The sequence below is a fragment of the Rutidosis leptorrhynchoides genome, chromosome 11 (assembly GCF_046630445.1).
Source record: "Rutidosis leptorrhynchoides isolate AG116_Rl617_1_P2 chromosome 11, CSIRO_AGI_Rlap_v1, whole genome shotgun sequence".
In the NCBI taxonomy this organism is placed as follows: Eukaryota; Viridiplantae; Streptophyta; class Magnoliopsida; order Asterales; family Asteraceae; genus Rutidosis; species Rutidosis leptorrhynchoides.
In genome coordinates this window covers 406100879-406123077 of record NC_092343.1, presented here as the reverse complement: position 1 = coordinate 406123077, position 22199 = coordinate 406100879, and the positions used below count along the sequence as shown (strand labels likewise).

General features: G+C 36.2%; 1 pseudogene; it reads right to left on the bottom strand.

Annotated features, from left to right (window-relative positions):
* Positions 1-372: 372 nt before the first annotated feature.
* LOC139876173 (uncharacterized) lies at positions 373-21218 on the bottom strand (annotated as a pseudogene).
* Between the last annotated feature and the right edge of the window lie 981 nt (positions 21219-22199).

Below are 22199 nucleotides of genomic sequence, written 5' to 3'. Positions count from 1 at the left end.
AACAAATTGACTTTGTCTGTAGCTATATAGTCCATGCAGTATGCTAGTGTTTCTTAGGAATATGATCACTAGAGCTGATGCAAACTAAACCAATATATGAATATGAAATCAAATTTCCAAAAGAGTTTACAATACACATATCCTTCCATAGTGTTAAATGTGATGCAATATTATAAATATATGATGTTTTTATAACCGAAAGGTTGGTCAAATGACTTGGCTACACCTTTATTTCACCTCAGTTAACCAAAATCAGAGTGTATGCTAGTGTATTTTATCGAATATGATTGACCAGAAAACCTATGCTAACTAAACCAATATATGACTCATATTAATGAAATCAAATTTACATAAGTTTTTTACAATGCACATATCTATAGTTTATAAGTGATGCATTATTATGAATATGATGTTTTTTTTTTTAACTAATAGGTTAGTCAAATGACTTGGCTACACCTTTAATTCACCTCAGTGAAACAAAATCAGACTGTAGCATTATGACTTGTACTTTGCATCTTTATGCCAAGTTACTCCTACCTTCAACAAAAATTTTCTTAACAAACTGCAGTTGATTAAATACATATTTGATTTCCATTCGATCTCTTGGCGATTCCATAGAGCAATTAATCCCAAATTGATAAATTGTAGTCAGACACTCTTTAATGGACCTATACGTTTCACGATCATGTGTTTTTTCTTCTTGTCTTGTTCTCAGCTGATCAAATCAGTGATCTCCATAACACGGTCAGGTATAGCTGTCTTCACAAAACCATGAAGACTCAGAGCATCACTGAACATTTCATGAGTAGGGTGCTTTCCTGTAAATGTCTCTAGTATGAGGATCCCGAAACTGTAGATATCATCGTATGTTGATGTTCGACTACCCAATCCATATTCTGCAATAATAAACAAACCACACTTGCAAACTTAAGCACATGATTTTGTTGGTTTTATTTTTTGATAGAAAAATTGATATGGTTACTTTGTGAAGGATGTTATCCCACATAGGTGGGAGGAGAAAGTTGGAGGTAGGTGACTTGGTTTTAAAAGGAGGGCTAAGTCTTCATTCTAATTTGCACCAATCAATACACTTTAAGTATTTGATTATTTCTTTCTTTCTTACCCTTGTTTGAGAGTTGTATTAGTTAAATATTTTGGAGAGTGTAGTTGGCTTAAGAGAGTCGTCTATATCATTGTAAAAATTTGTGATATAGTGTATTTCTCTCTTTGGGGGCCGGTGGTTTTTCTCCTGTTTTGGAGTTTCCACGTTAAATCGTGTGTTATGTATTATTCTTATTTCTTTACTATTATTGTTGGGCAGGGTGGTGAGAATTAGTGAGACCATAATTTCCCAACAACTGGTATCAGAGCGTCAGGTTTGACGGGGGTCTCGGTTATAGGAGTCGGTGTATGCTCTGTGGTTGTCACGGGAGTGGATCATCCACATCAGAAACGATTTCTATTGATCGTATAGGGTATCTGGTTAGACTATATTTTTCTGATTTGTAGTAATAGTTGGATTTGTTAGTGGCGAGTTGTAGATTTCCGATTTAAAGGGTCCGGGCTACCTGCTACATCTTTTGGCTATTCGAAACGTGAGAAAAATCAGAGAAAGTGTTGTTTATAGGATACGGATACGATGTCGAAGTTTAGTCCAATGAGGTTTGATGTAGAGAAATTTGATGGGATGATCAATTTTGGCTTATGGAAGGTTCAAGTCAAGGATGTGTTGATTCAGTCCAGGTTACACAAGGCATTGAAAGGTAAACTCACCTTTGTTCCCGGCAGTGATTCTAGCAATAAGTTCGATGAAGAAGAATGGGATGATATGGATTTGAGGGCAGCAAGTGCCATTCGTTTGTGTCGTGCAAAGAACGTGCTTGCAAATGTGCACGGGTTATCAACGGCAAAGGAGCTTTGGGTTAAACTAGAGCAGTTGTACCAGGGCAAGGGCATCTCAAATCGGTTGTGTCATAAAGAACAATTTCATACTCAGCGTATGGATGGGGGTTCAAAGATTTCAGATCATCTAAGTATTCTTAATGGTAATTGTTTCAGAACTTGAAGCTATTGGAGTTAAAGTGGATGATGAAGATAAAGCTTTGATGTTGATATTATCTTTGTCATCGTCTTATGAACACATGAAACCTATTTTGATGTATAGGAAAGAAACTCTGAAGTTTGAAGATGTTACTTGCAAGCTCCTATCCGAGGAGAAAAGACTGGAAGGTAACGGGGTATCGTCATCAGGAGATACGATAGTGTTGTGTTCGGATAGGCGAAAGAGAAACTCTGGGAAGAATCTGGTATGCTGGAGGTGCGGGAAGACTGGGCATGTAAGGGTTAATTGTCCAGGTGGAGCTAATTCGGTAAATGGCTCTAAAGGCGCTAATGATGTCTCCGTTGTTACGGAGAGTGACGAATTCCTCTGAAGTCACACCATACTCATGGTGTATCATAAAGTTTCAGCTGGTTGCACCATAAAGTTTCACCATAAAGTTTCGGGAAAGCCAAACAGGGAAGTTGCACCATAAAGTTTCAGCTGGTTGTTCAACAACATGTGCCGAGGTGAAATGCTTGGAATGTGATATTCTAAGTGTTATACTCTTAATGGTGGAGTATGATAATTCTTGTTAAGAGTTATAATTGTCTGTGATGACAATGATTGTCAGTTTAGACAATGTTCGGTAAAGATGCAAGTTTTGTCTCTTGGGAGATAATGTCATAGGCATGAAGATGGAGGATCTTGAAGTTGTCGTCGAGGAAACATCTATATCGGTTATCCTTATAATGTTAAAGTATGGTTATCTTTTTCTATAAAAAAGGTGGAGATTTGTTGGTTTTATTTTTTGATAGAAAAATTGATATGGTTACTTTGTGAATGATGTTATCCCACATAGGTGGGAGGAGAAAGTTGGAGGTAGGTGACTTGGTTATAAAAGGAGGGCTAAGTCTTCATTTCAATTTGCACCAATCAATACACTTTAAGTATTTTATTATTTCTTTCTTTCTTACCCTTGTTTGAGAGTTGTATTAGTTAAATATTTTGGAGAGTGTAGTTGGCTTAAGAGAGTCGTCTATATCATTGTAACAATTTGTGATATAGTGTATTTCTCTCTTTGGGGGCCGGTGGTTTTTCTCCTGTTTTGGAGTTTCCACGTTAAATCGTGTGTTGTGTATTGTTCTTATTTCTTGATATGGTTGTTGGGCTGTGTGGTGAGAATTAGTGAGACCATAATTTCCCAACAGATTTTTGGAACCAAGGTGGCCTAGTAAAGCGTCCTGATCTCTCCAAAATAGGTCTCATGCTCAAATCTCACTAGGTGTTTATAAACACCCACACTTACAAAATAAAAACACACATGATTTTTTGAAAAAACAAACCAAGGTGGCCAGTGTTACAGAAATAGGAATTACTCGGTTTTTGCAACTCGACGAGTACTCGGTCAAACTTGGTCAAACTCAGCCAAACTAGGCCAAAATTCGGAATTACTCGGAAAATCGGTCAAAATCAGTCAAAGTCTAAATTGTTCAACATTCGAGTACTCCCTGAGTTGCCGAGTCTCCCTAAAAAGTTCCAAACGAGTATTCCCCGAGTAGCGATTTTTGCAAACTTGAAGGTGGCCTAGTAGTAAGGCGTAAAAAAGGTCTCAGGTTCTAACCTCACTTTGTAAACACGTTGGGAGTGGCTAGGGGAAGGGCGAAAACAGTCAAAAGATACCTTGTTAAAACCACATACATCATAGTAAAATATTTCCCGGTAACATAATTTAGTAAAAACCTTACATAATCATCTTTTGTAGAATAAGTAATTGGGAACAGAAAGTCAAAAAGTGTCATATATTTCTAAGGAGTTTGAAGACGAATTACCAGGAGCAGCATAACCAATAGTTCCTTTTATACCGAGCAAATTTGTGTGGCTTTGTTTAGAATCAAGTTCAGTATACTGAAAAAATCTTGCCAAGCTGAAATCACTGAGGTGAGCAACCAAATCGACATCTAACAAAACGTTACTAGGTTTAATATCACAATGAACCAACGGTGAACCACACTGGCAATGAATATAAACTAGCGCGCTAGCCACATCGATCACAACGTTCAGCCTCTGAATGAAGTTTAGAGACCTTGTTTCTTCCTCGATATCTTGATTAACAACCCGATTCTGATGTAACCATTCATCCAAACTGCCATTAACCATATAAGTGTAGATAAGAGCCTTGAAGTCATCTCCTTTAAAATCAACACCTGAACAAGAAGTTATGATTTTCACAAGATTTCTGTGTCTAATATTTCTCAGAGCTTCACATTCTGCTTCGAAAGTCTTATCGGCACCATGAACTGCAAGTTTTATTACCTTCACAGCAACTGTTTCTGGTCCGTTATCATTACGTAAAACTGCCTTGTACACGAAGCAAAACTTTCCGGAACCGATTAGTTTTTCGGGAGCGAAACTGTTAGTTGCTTTCTGTAAGCTTCTATATGATACTTGTGGAAAACTTTCAATTATTGAATTTGACTTACTACTATCAGGAGAGACCTTCTTACCATACCTTTTTTTATAAACCAAATAACACATTATTAGCACAATTAGCATAAAAACTGAACTTGCGATTGGTACAATCATCTTTAAAGATCGACGAATTCGGTTTTTCATTGATGATTCTTCGAGGGTACACTCTGGCAAATGAAATTCAGGAACACCGCCGCAAAGATTACCGTTTCCGTTAACAGAAACAACGCTTGTGTTTCTAAAGATTCCAACTTTACGCAAATCACCTGAAAAACTGTTAAACGATAGATTTAACAATCTGAGAGACATGAAATTTCCTAGGTACTCTGGTACTTGACCCGTTAAATTATTCCGAGAGAGATCTAGAATTTCGAGCCCTCTCAACGAGCTAAATGTCTCTGGAATTTGTCCATAAATCGTGTTTCCTGCAACGTTTAATATAACCAAGCTCGTACAGCTTCCAAGACTATCTGGAATCGCCCCAGATATCATGTTGTTTGCAAAATAAAGTGAATACAGATTCTGTAACTTTCCTAATTCGGACGGAATGGGACCTACAAAACGGTTGTCCGAAAGATCAAGGGCTAACGTTAAGGAAGGTATACTGAAAATCTCTTTCTGTATGTTACCTTCGAGAATATTTCTGTTAAGCAAAATCGCTTGTAACCCTTTACAGTTTGATAAACTATACGGTACAGTTATGTTAAGTTTGTTATAATGTAATAACAGCCTGTTCAGTTGGGTCAAATTTCCCACTGATAACGGTATAGAACCCGATAACGAGTTTGCATACAGCGACAGTGTTTCCAAATTTTTAAGGTTCCCGATCGTATCGGGAATTATACCGCTGAACCGGTTAGAGTATAGAAACAATCTCTTGATGCTAACCAGTTGTCCAATCTCAGATGGGATGTTACCTGAGATTAAATTATCTACTATTGTGATATCTGTAAGTTGAGTAAAATTAAACATGGATTTTGGCAACAGTCCTCCAAATCTGTTATCACCAAAATCCAAATATTTCAAGTTCGTACAGTTGGTTAAAGACGAAACGAAGCCAAGATCATCATATTTTCCAAAACCGAGTTTGTTACGACCAATTGCAAACCAACTTAATCTTTGCAGTTGGTAAAATTTTGGCACAGTTGATCCGGTGAAACCATTATCATCTAGTGCTAGATGTTCAAGATTGGTGGCGTTAGACAACGAAACAGGAATAGTTCCGGAAAAGTTGTTTGTCGGAAGGTTTAGATGTTTTAATCGAGGAAATTTTAGCACCAAGTCAGCTGGTAGATTCCCACCTATTTGATTGTAGAGCAATTCGATGAGCGTTAAAGATGAAAGATTGAAAAACGAAGGAGGTAAAGAGCCAGTGAGATGATTTACTCCAAAATTGAAATAAGATAAATTCGACAACTGACCTAGAGTATCAGGAATGTTTCCATGGAAACTGTTGTAAAGGCCATCAATAAACACAAGTGAAGTAAGGTTTCCGATAAACTTTGGTATCTTGCCAGATAGATTATTCTTGCGAAGGTTCATGATTTTAAGCTTAGTTAGTGATTTAAACTCGTTCGGTATAACTCCAGTGAAGTTATTACCTCGCAAATGAAGAAGTACAAGATTCAAACAGTGTGAGATATTAGAAGGACTTTCACCTGATAAAGAATTGTTTGTAACTGATAACCACCTTAATCTTGATAACTTGCCAATCTCTTGTGGTAGATTGCCTGTTAAAAAATTGTTATAGAGAAAAAGATTTTCAAGAAACGATAGGTTACCGACTGCAGGTGCTATCGAGCCAACGAAGCCACCAGACTGTTGGTGATTTTAGTGTCATCCAACGTACATTTTAGTTAGTTGCGATTTACTTGAATGCTGGTGTTAGCTAGCTATACTTACCAACGGGTTCGGAGAGTGTGGAGTACACGCCCGTAAGAGTTGGCTACTAACTGTCGCGTAAAATGCGGGGGTCAAGGGGGCTGCGCCTCCTTGCGGGGTCCAAGGGGCAGCGCCCCTGGCTGGGGTCCCGCTCCCAGGTGAGCGGGCAGGGGTCGAGGGGGAAGATGTACATCCTGGAACGGGGAAGATGTACAAGGATCTCAAGAAATATTTTTGGTGGCCGGGTATGAAAGCCGATGTTGCTAAATATGTAGGAGAATGTTTGACGTGTTCTAAGGTCAAAGCTGAGCATTAGAAACCATCAGGTCTACTTCAACAACCCGAAATCCCGGAATGGAAATGGGAAAACATTACCATGGATTTCATCACTAAATTGCCAAGGACTGCAAGTGGTTTTGATACTATTTGGGTAATAGTTGATCGTCTCACCAAATCAGCACACTTCCTGCCAATAAGAGAAGATGACAAGATGGAGAAGTTAGCACGACTGTATTTGAAGGAAGTCGTCTCCAGACATGGAATACCAATCTCTATTATCTCTGATAGGGATGGCAGATTTATTTCAAGATTCTGGCAGACATTACAGCAAGCATTAGGAACTCGTCTAGACATGAGTACTGCCTATCATCCACAAACTGATGGGCAGAGCAAAAGGACGATACAAACGCTTGAAGACATGCTACGAGCATGTGTTATTGATTTCGGAAACAGTTGGGATCGACATCTACCGTTAGCAGAATTTTCCTACAACAACAGCTACCATTCAAGCATTGAGATGGCGCCGTTTGAAGCACTTTATGGTAGAAAGTGCAGGTCTCCGATTTGTTGGAGTGAAGTGGGGGATAGACAGATTACGGGTCCGGAGATTATACAAGAAACTACCGAGAAGATCATCCAAATTCAACAACGGTTGAAAACCGCCCAAAGTCGACAAAAGAGCTACGCTGACATTAAAAGAAAAGATATAGAATTTGAAATTGGAGAGATGGTCATGCTTAAAGTTGCACCTTGGAAAGGCATTGTTCAATTTGGTAAACGAGGGAAATTAAATCCAAGGTATATTGGACCATTCAAGATTATTGATCGTGTCGGACCAGTAGCTTACCGACTTGAGTTACCTCAACAACTCGCGACTGTACATAACACTTTCCACGTCTCGAATTTGAAGAAATGTTTTGCTAAAGAAGATCTCACTATTCCGTTCGATGAAATCCAAATCAATGAAAAACTCCAATTCATCGAAGAACCCGTCGAAATAATGGATCGTGAGGTTAAAAGACTTAAGCAAAACAAGATACCAATTGTTAAGGTTCGATGGAATGCTCGTAGAGGAATCGAGTTCACCTGGGAGCGTGAAGATCAGATGAAGAAGAAATACCCGCATCTATTTCCAGAAGATTCGTCAACACCTTCAACAGCTTAAAATTTCGGGACGAAATTTATTTAACGGGTAGGTACTGTAGTGACCCAAACTTTTCCATGTTTATATATATTAATTGAGATTGATATTTACATGATTAAATGTTTCCAACATATTAAGCAATCAAACTTGTTAAGACTTGATTAATTGAAATATGTTTCATATAGACAATTGACCACCCAAGTTGACCGGTGATTCACGAACGTTAAAACTTGTAAAAACTATATGATGACATATATATGGATATATATATATAGTTAACATGATATTATGATAAGTAAACATATCATTAAGTATATTAACAATGAACTACATATGTAAAAACAAGACTACTAACTTAATGATTTTTAAACGAGACATATATGTAACGATTATCGTTGTAAAGACATTTAATGTATATATATCATATTAAGAGATATTCATACATGATAATATCATGATAATATAATAATTTAAAATCTCATTTGATATTATAAACATTGGGTTAACAACATTTAACAAGATCGTTAACCTAAAGGTTTCAAAACAACACTTACATGTAACGACTAACGATGACTTAACGACTCAGTTAAAATGTATATACATGTAGTGTTTTAATATGTATTTATACACTTTTGAAAGACTTCAATACACTTATCAAAATACTTCTACTTAATAAAAATGCTTACAATTACATCCTCGTTCAGTTTCATCAACAATTCTACTCGTATGCACCCGTATTCGTACTCGTACAATACATAACTTTTAGATGTATGTACTATTGGTATATACACTCCAATGATCAGCTCTTAGCAGCCCATGTGAGTCACCTAAAACATGTGGGAACCATCATTTGGCAACTAGCATGAAATATCTCATAAAATTACAAAAATATGAGTAATCATTCATGACTTATTTACATGAAAACAAAATTACATATCCTTTATATCTAATCCATACACCAACGACCAAAAACACCTACAAACACTTTCATTCTTCAATTTTCTTCATCTAATTGATCTCTCTCAAGTTCTATCTTCAAGTTCTAAGTGTTCTTCATAAATTCTACAAGTTCTAGTTACATAAAATCAAGAATACTTTCAAGTTTGCTAGCTTACTTCCAATCTTGTAAGGTGATCATCCAACCTCAAGAAATCTTTGTTTCTTATAGTAGGTTATCATTCTAATACAAGGTAATAATCATATTCAAACTTTGGTTCAATTTCTATAACTATAACAATCTTATTTCAAGTGATGATCTTACTTGAACTTGTTTTCGTGTCATGATTCTGCTTCAAGAACTTCGAGCCATCCAAGGATCCGTTGAAGCTAGATCCATTTTTCTCTTTTCCAGTAGGTTTATCCAAGGAACTTAAGGTAGTAATTATGTTCATAACATCATTCGATTCATACATATAAAGCTATGTTATTCGAAGGTTTAAACTTGTAATCACTAGAACATAGTTTAGTTAATTCTAAACTTGTTCGCAAACAAAAGTTAATCCTTCTAACTTGAATTTTAAAATAAACTAAACACATGTTCTATATCTATATGATATGTTAACTTAATGATTTAAAACCAGGAAACACGAGAAACACCGTAAAACCGGATTTACGCCGTCGTAGTAACACCGCGGGCTGTTTTGGGTTAGTTAATTAAGACTATGATAAACTTTGATTTAAAAGTTGTTATTCTGGGAAAATGATTTTTATTATGAACATAAAACTATATCCAAAAATTATGGTTAAACTCAAAGTGGAAGTATGTTTTCTAAAATGGTCATCTAGACGTCGTTCTTTCTACTGAAATGACTACCTTTACAAAAATGACTTGTAACTTATTTTTCCGACTATAAACCTATACTTTTTCTATTTAGATTCATAAAATAGAGTTCAATATGAAACCATAGCAATTTGATTCACTCAAAACGGATTTAAAATGAAGAAGTTATGGGTAAAACAAGATTGGATAATTTTTCTCATTTTAGCTACGTGAAAATTGTTAACAAATCTATTCCAACCATAACTTAATCAACTTGTATTGTATATTATGTAATCTTGAGATACCATAGACACGTATACAATGTTTCGACCTATCATGTCGACACATCTATATATATTTCAGAACAACCATAGACACTCTATATGTGAATGTTGGAGTTAGCTATACAGGGTTGAGGTTGATTCCAAAATATATATAGTTTGAGTTGTGATCAATACTGAGATACGTATACACTGGGTCGTGGATTGATTCAAGATAATATTTATCGATTTATTTCTGTACATCTAACTGTGGACAACTAGTTGTAGGTTACTAACGAGGACAGCTGACTTAATAAACTTAAAACATCAAAATATATTAAAAGTGTTGTAAATATATTTTGAACATACTTTGATATATATGTATATATTGTTATAGGTTCGTGAATCAACCAGTGGCCAAGTCTTACTTCCCGACGAAGTAAAAATCTGTGAAAGTGAGTTATAGTCTCACTTTTAAAAATCTAATATTTTTGGGATGAGAATACATGCAGGTTTTATAAATGATTTACAAAATAGACACAAGTACGTGAAACTACATTCTATGGTTGAATTATCGAAATCGAATATGCCCCTTTTTATTAAGTCTGGTAATCTAAGAATTAGGGAACAGACACCCTAATTGACGCGAATCCTAAAGATAGATCTATTGGGCCTAACAAACCCCATCTAAAGTACCGGATGCTTTAGTACTTCGAAATTTATATCATATCCGAAGGGTGTCCCGGAATGATGGGGATATTCTTATATATGCATCTTGTTAATGTTGGTTACCAGGTGTTTACCATATGAATGATTTTTATCTCTATGTATGGAATGTGTATTGAAATATGAAATCTTGTGGTCTATTATTATGATTTGATATATATATAGGTTAAACCTATAACTCACCAACATTTTTGTTGACGTTTTAAGCATGTTTATTCTCAGGTGATTATTAAGAGCTTCCGCTGTCGCATACTTAAATAAGGACGAGATTTGGAGTCCATGCTTGTATGATATTGTGTAAAAACTGCATTCAAGAAACTTATTTTGTTGTAACATATTTGTATTGTAAACCATTATGTAATGGTCGTGTGTAAACAGGATATTTTAGATTATCATTATTTGATAATCTACGTAAAGCTTTTTAAAACCTTTACCTATGAAATAAAGGTTATGGTTTGTTTTAAAAATGAATGCAGTCTTTGAAAAACGTCTCATATAGAGGTCAAAACCTCGCAACGAAATCAATTAATATGGAACGTTTTTAATCAATAAGAACGGGACATTTCAGTTGGTATCCGAGCGTTGGTCTTAGAGAACCAGAATTTTACATTAGTGTGTCTTATCGAGTTTGTTAGGATGCATTAGTGAGTCTGGACTTCGACCGTGTTTACTTGAAAAATGATTGCTTAACAAATTTTGTTGAAAACTATATATTTTTAACATGTGAATATTATGTCATATATTAATCTCTTAACGCGTTTGATATTATGTGATAGATGTCTACCTCTAGAAAAAGTCCCATTGACTCACCTAATAATAATGAAGAGTCAAATGTAAATTGGAATGATTCGTGGACAGATTCACAAGTTCCCGAAGATGAACCGGAAGAAGAGTCGGAACCGGAAGAAGAATCGGAACCGGAAGAAGAATCGGAACCGGTGGGGGAAATAATAAAACGGTTAAGTAAAATAAAATCCTCAACCAACCGACCAAGGTTAATTATGGTCAATGGTGTTTCCGTCAAGGAAGCAAAATATTGGGAGGATTACCAATTCTCCGATGAATCGGATTCCGACGAGAATTCCGATGATGTTATAGAAATTACCCCAACTGAATTTAAAAAGGCAAAAGAAAATAATAAGGGAAAGGGCATAAAAATAGAGAAATCTAATTCCAACCCCGATGAACTTTATATGTATCGTCAACCCCCGAAGTCCTTAAGTTGTAACAATGACCCGGAAACCTCTAAACCACCAGGTTTTTCTAAACCAATGTGGAAAACGACAGCTCGTATTAGGGGAACATCATATATCCCTAGAAACTTGGCAAAACGAACCAAAACCGAAGAAGAAGAAACAAGCGAGTCGGAATAAGATAGTTGTATTCGTGTGGTGTAATATATGTAATATAGTGTGCTTATGCTTTATGATATATGTAAAAATTGCTTGTATTAATAAGTATTTTTTTTTATGAATCTAACTCTTGTCTATTTTACAGTATAAAAACACAAAATGGATAGACAACCCAATATTTCAAGAGACCTACCCGGAGACATGATTGATGAAATCTTGTCTAGAGTCGGCCAGAATTCTTCGGCACAACTATTTAAGGCGAGATCAGTTTGTAAGACATTCGAAGAACGTTCCAAGAATGCCTTGGTTTATAAAAGGCTTTAGTTCGAAAGATGGGGGATATCACATTGAGAAATCTATAAGTTACGATGTGTTTACTTTGACGCATATGTTGCAGGGAACCCAAATGCTATTTTACACAATGGGTTAAGAAATTATTTTGACTCAATATATCCGAATATTGGACTTCGTGATTTAGAAAAAGCGGCTAACATGCAACATAAAGAAGCATGTTATGCTTACGGATTAGTAATGTTCGCTTCTCACCAAAGTGAGAACAAGAACATCGGGCTACAACTATTAAACAAAACGTTTCTACAAGTGACGGATTCGGTAATTGGGGTAAGAAATGAGGTTTTTAGATTGTTACGGGACTGTTGGACATTACGTAACCCTCGTCCCTTTGACGACGTTACAACACGCTGTCTTATCAACGGCCATAACGGTTATGTTCTACAAGACCAAGGATGGGAAGTAATCCTAGTAAAACCAGAATGCATAACTTGTTTCTGGACGTATGAATTACGTGTCTTTATTGCCTTTGCTGAACGACTTGTGTACTAGCTAGAATTATCTTCACAACCATCTTGTATCAAATTTATTGTGTGCTATATTTCATGCTATATGTAAAATAAGCGGTATTGTAAGTTTGTAAAATATTGTGTAAAAGTTTGAACGCGAAATATTATTATAATCAGTTTTTCATATAGAATTGTAGTAGTTGAATTGTATATTAGCTACTAAGTATGAACTTAACGGGTAGGTACTACCCGAATTTAAACTTATAAAACGCTAATATGAAGAAAAAGCTTTTATAAATGAGTTCATATTATGCTACGAAATACTATTAACTACTCTTAATATTCTGTATGATTAACTTGTTCCATTTGACTATTTTGAAGGAAATGGCACCGACTACTCGACACACCGTGAATATGAATGAAGAGGAATTCCGTACTTTTCTAGCTTCAAACATAGCCGCAGTACAGGCTGCGCTACATACCAACAATAACCTTAGATCTAGCAGTACAGGAAATCGTGTAGGATGCACCTACAAAGAATTCACTGCCTGCAAACCTTTGGAATTTGATGGAACCGAAGGACCGATCTGATTGAAACGGTGGACCGAGAAGGTCGAATCGGTGTTTGCCATAAGTAAGTGTACTGAAGAGGACAAAGTGAAGTATGCTACGCATACCTTCACAGGTTCTGCGTTAACATGGTGGAATGCCTATCTAGAGCAAGTGGGACAAGATGATGCGTACGCACTACCGTGGACAGCATTCAAGCACTTGATGAACGAGAAGTACCGTCCCAGAACCGAGGTCAATAAGCTCAAGACAGAACTTAGAGGGTTACGAACCCAAGGATTTGATATTACCACGTACGAAAGACGATTCACAGAATTATGCATATTGTGTCCGGGAGCGTTCGAAGATGAGGAAGAGAAGATCGACGCGTTTGTGAAAGGATTACCGGAAAGAATCCAAGAAGATATAAGTTCACACGAGCCTGCCTCCATACAACAGGCATGTAGAATGGCTCACAACAGACTGCTGAAGAGGCCAATGTGAAGCAAGTCAAAAGAAAGTGGGAGGAAAACGGTGATAAGAATCACCAATACAACAACAACAGCAATTACAACAATAATCGCAACATCAATCGCAACTACAACAAACGGCCCAACAACAACAACAACAACAACAACAACAACTACAACAATCATCCCAACAACAATAATAACCGCAACAACAACAACAACAATCAGAAGCAGCTGTGCCAAAGGTGTGAAAAGTATCACTCGGGGTTCTGCACCAAATTTTGCAACAAGTATAAAAGAAATGGTCATAGCACGGCAAAGTGTGAGGTCTACGGACCAGGGGTTAATAGAACGAAAGGAACAAATGGTGTCGGAACGAGTAATGGCGGAGCAAGTAGTGTCGGAGCAAGTTATACCAATGTAGTTTGTTATAAATGTGGAAAACCGGGCCACATTATTAGAAATTGCCCGAACCAGGAGAACACGAATGGACAAGGCCGCGGAAGAGTTTTCAATATTAATGCGGCAGAGGCACAGGAAGACCCGGAGCTTGTTACGGGTACGTTTCTTATTGACAATAAATCTGCTTACGTTTTATTTGATTCGGGTGCGGATGGAACCTATATGAGTAGAGATTTTTGTGCTAAATTAAGTTGTCCATTGACGCCTTTGGATAGTAAATTTTTACTCGAATTAGCAAATGGTAAATTAATTTCAGCAGATAATATATGTCGGAATCGAGAAATTAAACTGGTTAGCGAAATATTTAAGATTGATTTGATACCAGTAGAGTTAGGGAGTTTTGATGTAATAGTTGGCATGGACTGGCTGAAGAAGGTGAAAGCAGAGATCGTATGTTATAAAAATGCAATTCGCATTGTACGAGAAGAAGGAGAACCCTTAATGGTGTACGGAGAAAAGGGCAACACGAAGCTACATCTTATTAGTAATTTGAAGGCACAAAAACTAATAAGAAAAGGTTGCTATGCTGTTCTAGCACACGTCGAGAAAGTACAAACTGAAGAAAAGAGCATCAATGATGTTCCCATTGCAAAAGAATTTCCCGATGTATTTTCGAAAGAATTACCGGGATTACCCCCACATCGATCCGTTGAATTTCAAATAGATCTTGTACCAGGAGCTGCACCAATAGCTCGTGCTCCTTACAGACTCGCACCCAGCGAGATGAAAGAACTGCAAAGCCAATTACAAGAACTTTTAGAGCGTGGTTTCATTCAACCAAGCACATCACCGTGGGGAGCTCCTGTTTTGTTTGTCAAGAAGAAAGATGGTACATTCAGGTTGTGTATCGACTACCGAGAGTTAAACAAACTTACCATGAAGAACCGCTACCCACTACCGAGAATCGACGACTTATTTGATCAACTACAAGGCTCGTCTGTTTATTCAAAGATTGACTTACGTTCCGGGTATCATCAAATGCGGGTGAAAGAAGATGATATTCCAAAGACTGCTTTCAGAACACGTTACGGTCATTACGAGTTTATGGTCATGCCGTTTGGTTTAACTAATGCACCAGCTGTGTTCATGGACCTTATGAACCGAGTGTGTGGACCATACCTTGACAAGTTTGTCATTGTTTTCATTGATGACATACTTATTTACTCAAAGAATGACCAAGAACACGGTGAACATTTGAGAAAGGTGTTAGAAGTATTGAGGAAGGAAGAATTGTACGCTAAGTTTTCAAAGTGTGCATTTTGGTTGGAAGAAGTTCAATTCCTCGGTCACATAGTGAACAAAGAAGGTATTAAGGTGGATCCGGCAAAGATAGAAACTGTTGAAAAGTGGGAAATCCCGAAAACTCCGAAACACATACGCCAGTTTTTAGGACTAGCTGGTTACTACAGAAGGTTCATCCAAGACTTTTCCAGAATAGCAAAACCCTTGACTGTATTAACGCATAAAGGGAAGAAATTTGAATGGAATGATGAACAAGAGAAAGAGTTTCAGTTATTGAAGAAAAAGCTAACTACGGCACCTATATTGTCATTGCCTGAAGGGAATGATGATTTTGTGATTTATTGTGACGCATCAAAGCAAGGTCTCGGTTGTGTATTAATGCAATGAACGAAGGTGATTGCTTATGCGTCTAGACAATTGAAGATTTACGAACAAAATTATACGACGCATGATTTGGAATTAGGCGCGGTTGTTTTTGCATTAAAGACTTGGAGGCACTACTTATATGGGGTCAAAAGTATTATATATACCGATCACAAAAGTCTTCAACACATATTTAATCAGAAACAACTGAATATGAGGCAGCGTAGGTGGATTGAATTGTTGAATGATTACGACTTTGAGATTCGTTACCACCCGGGGAAGGCAAATGTGGTAGCCGACGCCTTGAGCAGGAAGGACAGAGAACCCATTCGAGTAAAATCTAAGAATATAATGATTCACAATAACCTTACTACTCAAATAAAGGATGAAATACCCAAAGGATCGGAGAAGCATCTTAATATTCGGGAAGACGGAACCCGGTATAGGGCTGAAAGGATTTGGGTACCAAAATTTGGAGATATGAGAGAAATGGTACTTAGAGAAGCTCATAAAACCAGATACTCAATACATCCTGGAACGGGAAAGATGTACAAGGATCTCAAGAAACATTTTTGGTGGCCGGGTATGAAAGCCGATGTTGCTAAATATGTAGGAGAATGTTTGACGTGTTCTAAGGTCAAAGCTGAGCATCAGAAACCATCAGGTCTACTTCAACAACCCGAAATCCCGAAATGGAAATGGGAAAACATTACCATGGATTTCATCACTAAATTGCCAAGGACTGCAAGTGGTTTTGATACTATTTGGGTAATAGTTGATCGTCTCACTAAATCAGCACACTTCCTGCCAATAAGAGAAGATGACAAGATGGAGAAGTTAGCACAACTGTATTTGAAGGAAGTCGTCTCCAGACATGGAATACCAATCTCTATTATCTCTGATAGGGATGGAAGATTTATTTCAAGATTCTGGCAGACATTACAGCAAGCATTAGGAACTCGTCTAGACATGAGTACTGCCTATCATCCACAAACTGATGGGCAGAGCGAAAGGACAATACAAACGCTTGAAGACATGCTACGAGCATGTGTTATTGATTTCGGAAACAGTTGGGATCGACATCTACCGTTAGCAGAATTTTCCTACAACAACAGCTACCATTCAAGCATTGAGATGGCGCCGTTTGAAGCACTTTATGGTAGAAAGTGCAGGTCTCCGATTTGTTGGAGTGAAGTGGGGGATAGACAGATTACGGGTCCGGAGATTATACAAGAAACTACCGAGAAGATCATCCAAATTCAACAACGGTTGAAAACCGCCCAAAGTCGACAAAAGAGCTACGCTGACATTAAAAGAAAAGATATAGAATTTGAAATTGGAGAGATGGTCATGCTTAAAGTTGCACCTTGGAAAGGCATTGTTCGATTTGGTAAACGAGGGAAATTAAATCCAAGGTATATTGGACCATTCAAGATTATTGATCGTGTCGGACCAGTAGCTTACCGACTTGAGTTACCTCAACAACTCGCGACTGTACATAACACTTTCCACGTCTTGAATTTGAAGAAATGTTTTGCTAAAGAAGATCTCACTATTCCATTAGATGAAATCCAAATCAATGAAAAACTCCAATTCATCGAAGAACCCGTCGAAATAATGGATCGTGAGGTTAAAAGACTTAAGCAAAACAAGATACCAATTGTTAAGGTTCGATGGAATGCTCGTAGAGGACCCGAGTTCACCTGTGAGCGTGAAGATCATATGAAGAAGAAATACCCGCATCTATTTCCAGAAGATTCGTCAACACCTTCAACAGCTTAAAATTTCGGGACTAAATTTATTTAACGGGTAGGTACTGTAGTGACCCGAACTTTTCCATGTTTATATATATTAATTGAGATTGATATTTACATGATTAAATGTTTCCAATATGTTAAGCAATCAAACTTGTTAAGACTTGATTAATTGAAATATGTTTCATATAGACAATTGACCACCCAAGTTGACCGGTGATTCACGAACGTTAAAACTTGTAAAAACTATATGATGACATATATATGGATATATATATAGTTAACATGATACTATGATAAGTAAACATATCATTAAGTATATTAACAATGAACTACATATGTAAAAACAAGACTACTAAATTAATGATTTTTAAACGAGACATATATGTAACGATTATCGTTGTAAAGACATTTAATGTATATATATCATATTAAGAGATATTCATACATGATAATATCATGATAATATAATAATTTAAAATCTCATTTGATATTATAAACATTGGGTTAACAACATTTAACAAGATCGTTAACCTAAAGGTTTCAAAACAACACTTACATGTAACGACTAACGATGACTTAACGACTCAGTTAAAATGTATATACATGTAGTGTTTTAATATGTATTTATACACTTTTGAAAGACTTCAATACACTTACCAAAATACTTCTACTTAACAAAAATGCTTACAATTACATCCTCGTTCAGTTTCATCAACAATTCTACTCGTATGCACCCGTATTCGTACTCGTACAATACATAACTTTTAGATGTATGTACTATTGATATATACACTCCAATGATCAGCTCTTAGCAGCCCATGTGAGTCACCTAACACATGTGAGAACCATCATTTGGCAACTAGCATGAAATATCTCATAAAATTACAAAAATATGAGTAATCATTCATGACTTATTTACATGAAAACAAAATTACATATCCTTTATATCTAATCCATACACCAACGACCAAAAACACCTACAAACACTTTCATTCTTCAATTTTCTTCATCTAATTGATCTCTCTCAAGTTCTATCTTCAAGTTCTAAGTGTTCTTCATAAATTCTACAAGTTCTAGTTACATAAAATCAAGAATACTTTCAAGTTTGCTAGCTTACTTCCAATCTTGTAAGGTGATCATCCAACCTCAAGAAATCTTTCTTTCTTACAGTAGGTTATCATTCTAATACAAGGTAATAATCATATTCAAACTTTGGTTCAATTTCTATAGCTATAACAATCTTATTTCAAGTGATGATCTTACTTGAACTTGTTTTCGTGTCATGATTCTGCTTCAAGAACTTCGAGCCATCCAAGGATCCGTTGAAGCTAGATCCATTTTTCTCTTTTCCAGTAGGTTTATCCAAGGAACTTAAGGTAGTAATTATGTTCATAACATCATTCGATTCATACATATAAAGCTATGTTATTTGAAGGTTTAAACTTGTAATCACTAGAACATAGTATAGTTAATTCTAAACTTGTTCGCAAACAAAAGTTAATCCTTCTAACTTGACTTTTAAAATCAACTAAACACATGTTCTATATCTATATGATATGCTAACTTAATGATTTAAAACCTGGAAACACGAAAAACACCGTAAAACCGGATTTACGCCGTCGTAGTAACACCGCGGGCTGTTTTGGGTTAGTTAATTAAAACTATTATAAACTTTGATTTAAAAGTTGTTATTCTGGGAAAATGATTTTTATTATGAACATGAAACTATATCCAAAAATTATGGTTAAACTCAAAGTGGAAGTATGTTTTCTAAAATGGTCATCTAGACGTCGTTCTTTCGACTAAAATGACTACCTTTACAAAAATGACTTGTAACTTATTTTTCTGACTATAAACCTATACTTTTTCTGTTTAGATTCATAAAATAGAGTTCAATATGAAACCATAGCAATTTGATTCACTCAAAACGGATTTAAAATGAAGAAGTTATGGGTAAAACAAGATTGGATAATTTTTCTCATTTTAGCTACGTGAAAATTGGTAACAAATCTATTCCAACCATAACTTAATCAACTTGTATTGTATATTATGTAATCTTGAGATACCATAGACACGTATACAATGTTTCGACCTATCATGTCGACACATCTATATATATTTCGGAACAACCATAGACACTCTATATGTGAATGTTGGAGTTAGCTATACAGGGTTAAGGTTGATTCCAAAATATATATAGTTTGAGTTGTGATCAATACTGAGATACGTATACACTGGGTCGTGGATTGATTCAAGATAATATTTATCGATTTATTTCTGTACATCTAACTGTGGACAACTAGTTGTAGGTTACTAACGAGGACAGCTGACTTAATAAACTTAAAACATCAAAATATATTAAAAGTGTTGTAAATATATTTTGAACATACTTTGATATATATGTATATATTGTTATAGGTTCGTGAATCAACCAGTGGCCAAGTCTTACTTCCCGACGAAGTAAAAATCTGTGAAAATGAGTTATAGTCCCACTTTTAAAAATCTAATATTTTTGGGATGAGAATACATGCAGGTTTTATAAATGATTTACAAAATAGACACAAGTACGTGAAACTACATTCTATGGTTGAATTATCGAAATCGAATATGCCCCTTTTTATTAAGCCTGGTAATCTAAGAATTAGGGAACAGACACCCTAATTGACGCGAATCCTAAAGATAAATCTATTGGGCCTAACAAACCCCATCTAAAGTACCGGATGCTTTAGTACTTCGAAATTTATATCATATCCGAAGGGTGTCCCGGAATGATGGGGATATTCTTATATATGCATCTTGTTAATGTCGGTTACCAGGTGTTCACCATATGAATGATTTTTATCTCTATATATGGGATGTGTATTGAAATATGAAATCTTGTGGTCTATTATTATGATTTGATATATATAGGTTAAACCTATAACTCACCAACATTTTTGTTGACGTTTTAAGCATGTTTATTCTCAGGTGATTATTAAGAGCTTCCGCTGTCGCATACTTAAATAAGGACGAGATTTGGAGTCCATGCTTGTATGATATTGTGTAAAAACTGCATTCAAGAAACTTATTTTGTTGTAACATATTTGTATTGTAAACCATTATGTAATGGTCGTGTGTAAACAGGATATTTTAGATTATCATTATTTGATAATCTACATAAAGCTTTTTAAAACCTTTACCTATGAAATAAAGGTTATGGTTTGTTTTAAAAATGAATGCAGTCTTTGAAAAACGTCTCATATAGAGGTCAAAACCTCGCAACGAAATCAATTAATATGGAACGTTTTTAATCAATAAGAACGGGACATTTCACACATATTCTCTAACAATTTGATCATTGATTTCGTTGCCCAAAACACTGATTGCGTTCTTGTTTGATCCCTGTAAAGATTTCGTGCAACCGTGGCAATCGTAGGGTCGAAATACTTTATAGAGATAGTGATTACACGATTCAAGAACGAATCCGGCAGTCAATTCATACCCGTTCTGTAACAAATCTATAAAGTATTTAGTCTGTAATCATGTCTGGAGAAACGGTGAAAGAGATGACAAGGCAGTTTGCAAAACTGGAGAAATTTGAAGGAGTTAATTTTCGAAGATGGCAACAGAAGATGCGATTTCTGTTAACAACGTTGAAGGTTGTTCATGTTCTATCCACCCCCATGCCAGAACTTCCCGAGGATGCAACTTTGGATCAAATCAGGAGAAGAAACAAGTGGGATAACGATGATTTCATATGTCGTGGCCACATTCTAAATGGTATGTCTGATGCTCTTTTTGATGTTTACCAATCTGTAGAAACTGCTAAGGAACTATGGGATTCGCTTGAATCCAAATACATGGCGGAAGATGCTTCGAGTAAGAAGTTTCTTGTGAGTAATTTCAATAATTACAAAATGGTGGATTCAAGGCCTGTTATGGAACAGTTCCACAAAATTCTTCGAATTTTGGGACAGTTTACACAACACAATCTGAAAATGGATGAATCCATTTCAGTGTCTTCAATTATAGACAAACTGCCACCATCATGGCAGACTTTCAAACACATGCTAAAACATAAGAAAGAAGAATTGTCTTTGACTGAATTGGGAGGCACCCTACGTATTGAGGAATCAATACGTGATCAAGAGGGTGGTAAGACTAAAGAAAAGGATGTTGCATCATCCTATGTTAACATGATTGAGGATGGTAAACGTGGGAACAAAAACAACAAAAAGTTCAATGGAAAGAAACGTAAGTTTCAAGGGAACAACGATGATTCCAACAAGAAGGATAAGAAATCTCTATCTTGTTGGATTTGTGGCAAACCTGGTCACTTTAAGAAAGAATGTCGTGTTGGAAAGAACAAGGATGGCGCAAGCGGTTCAGGTTCAGGAAACGGGTCTAAGGACCAAGTTCCTAACCAAGGTCAGAATTTTGATTGTATTATAAATTCTGTTCAGAATTATGTATCACATATTTCTGAAGCATTTTATGTGCAGGATGATAACATAGCGTGGTGGATTGATTCCGGGGCCACATGTCATGCATGTAAAGATCGCTGTTGGTTTAAGACATTTCAACCTGATGATGATGTGCTTCACATGGGGAACGAATCAGTCACTCCTGTCCTTGGTCGTGGAGATGTTGTTTTACAATTTAGTTC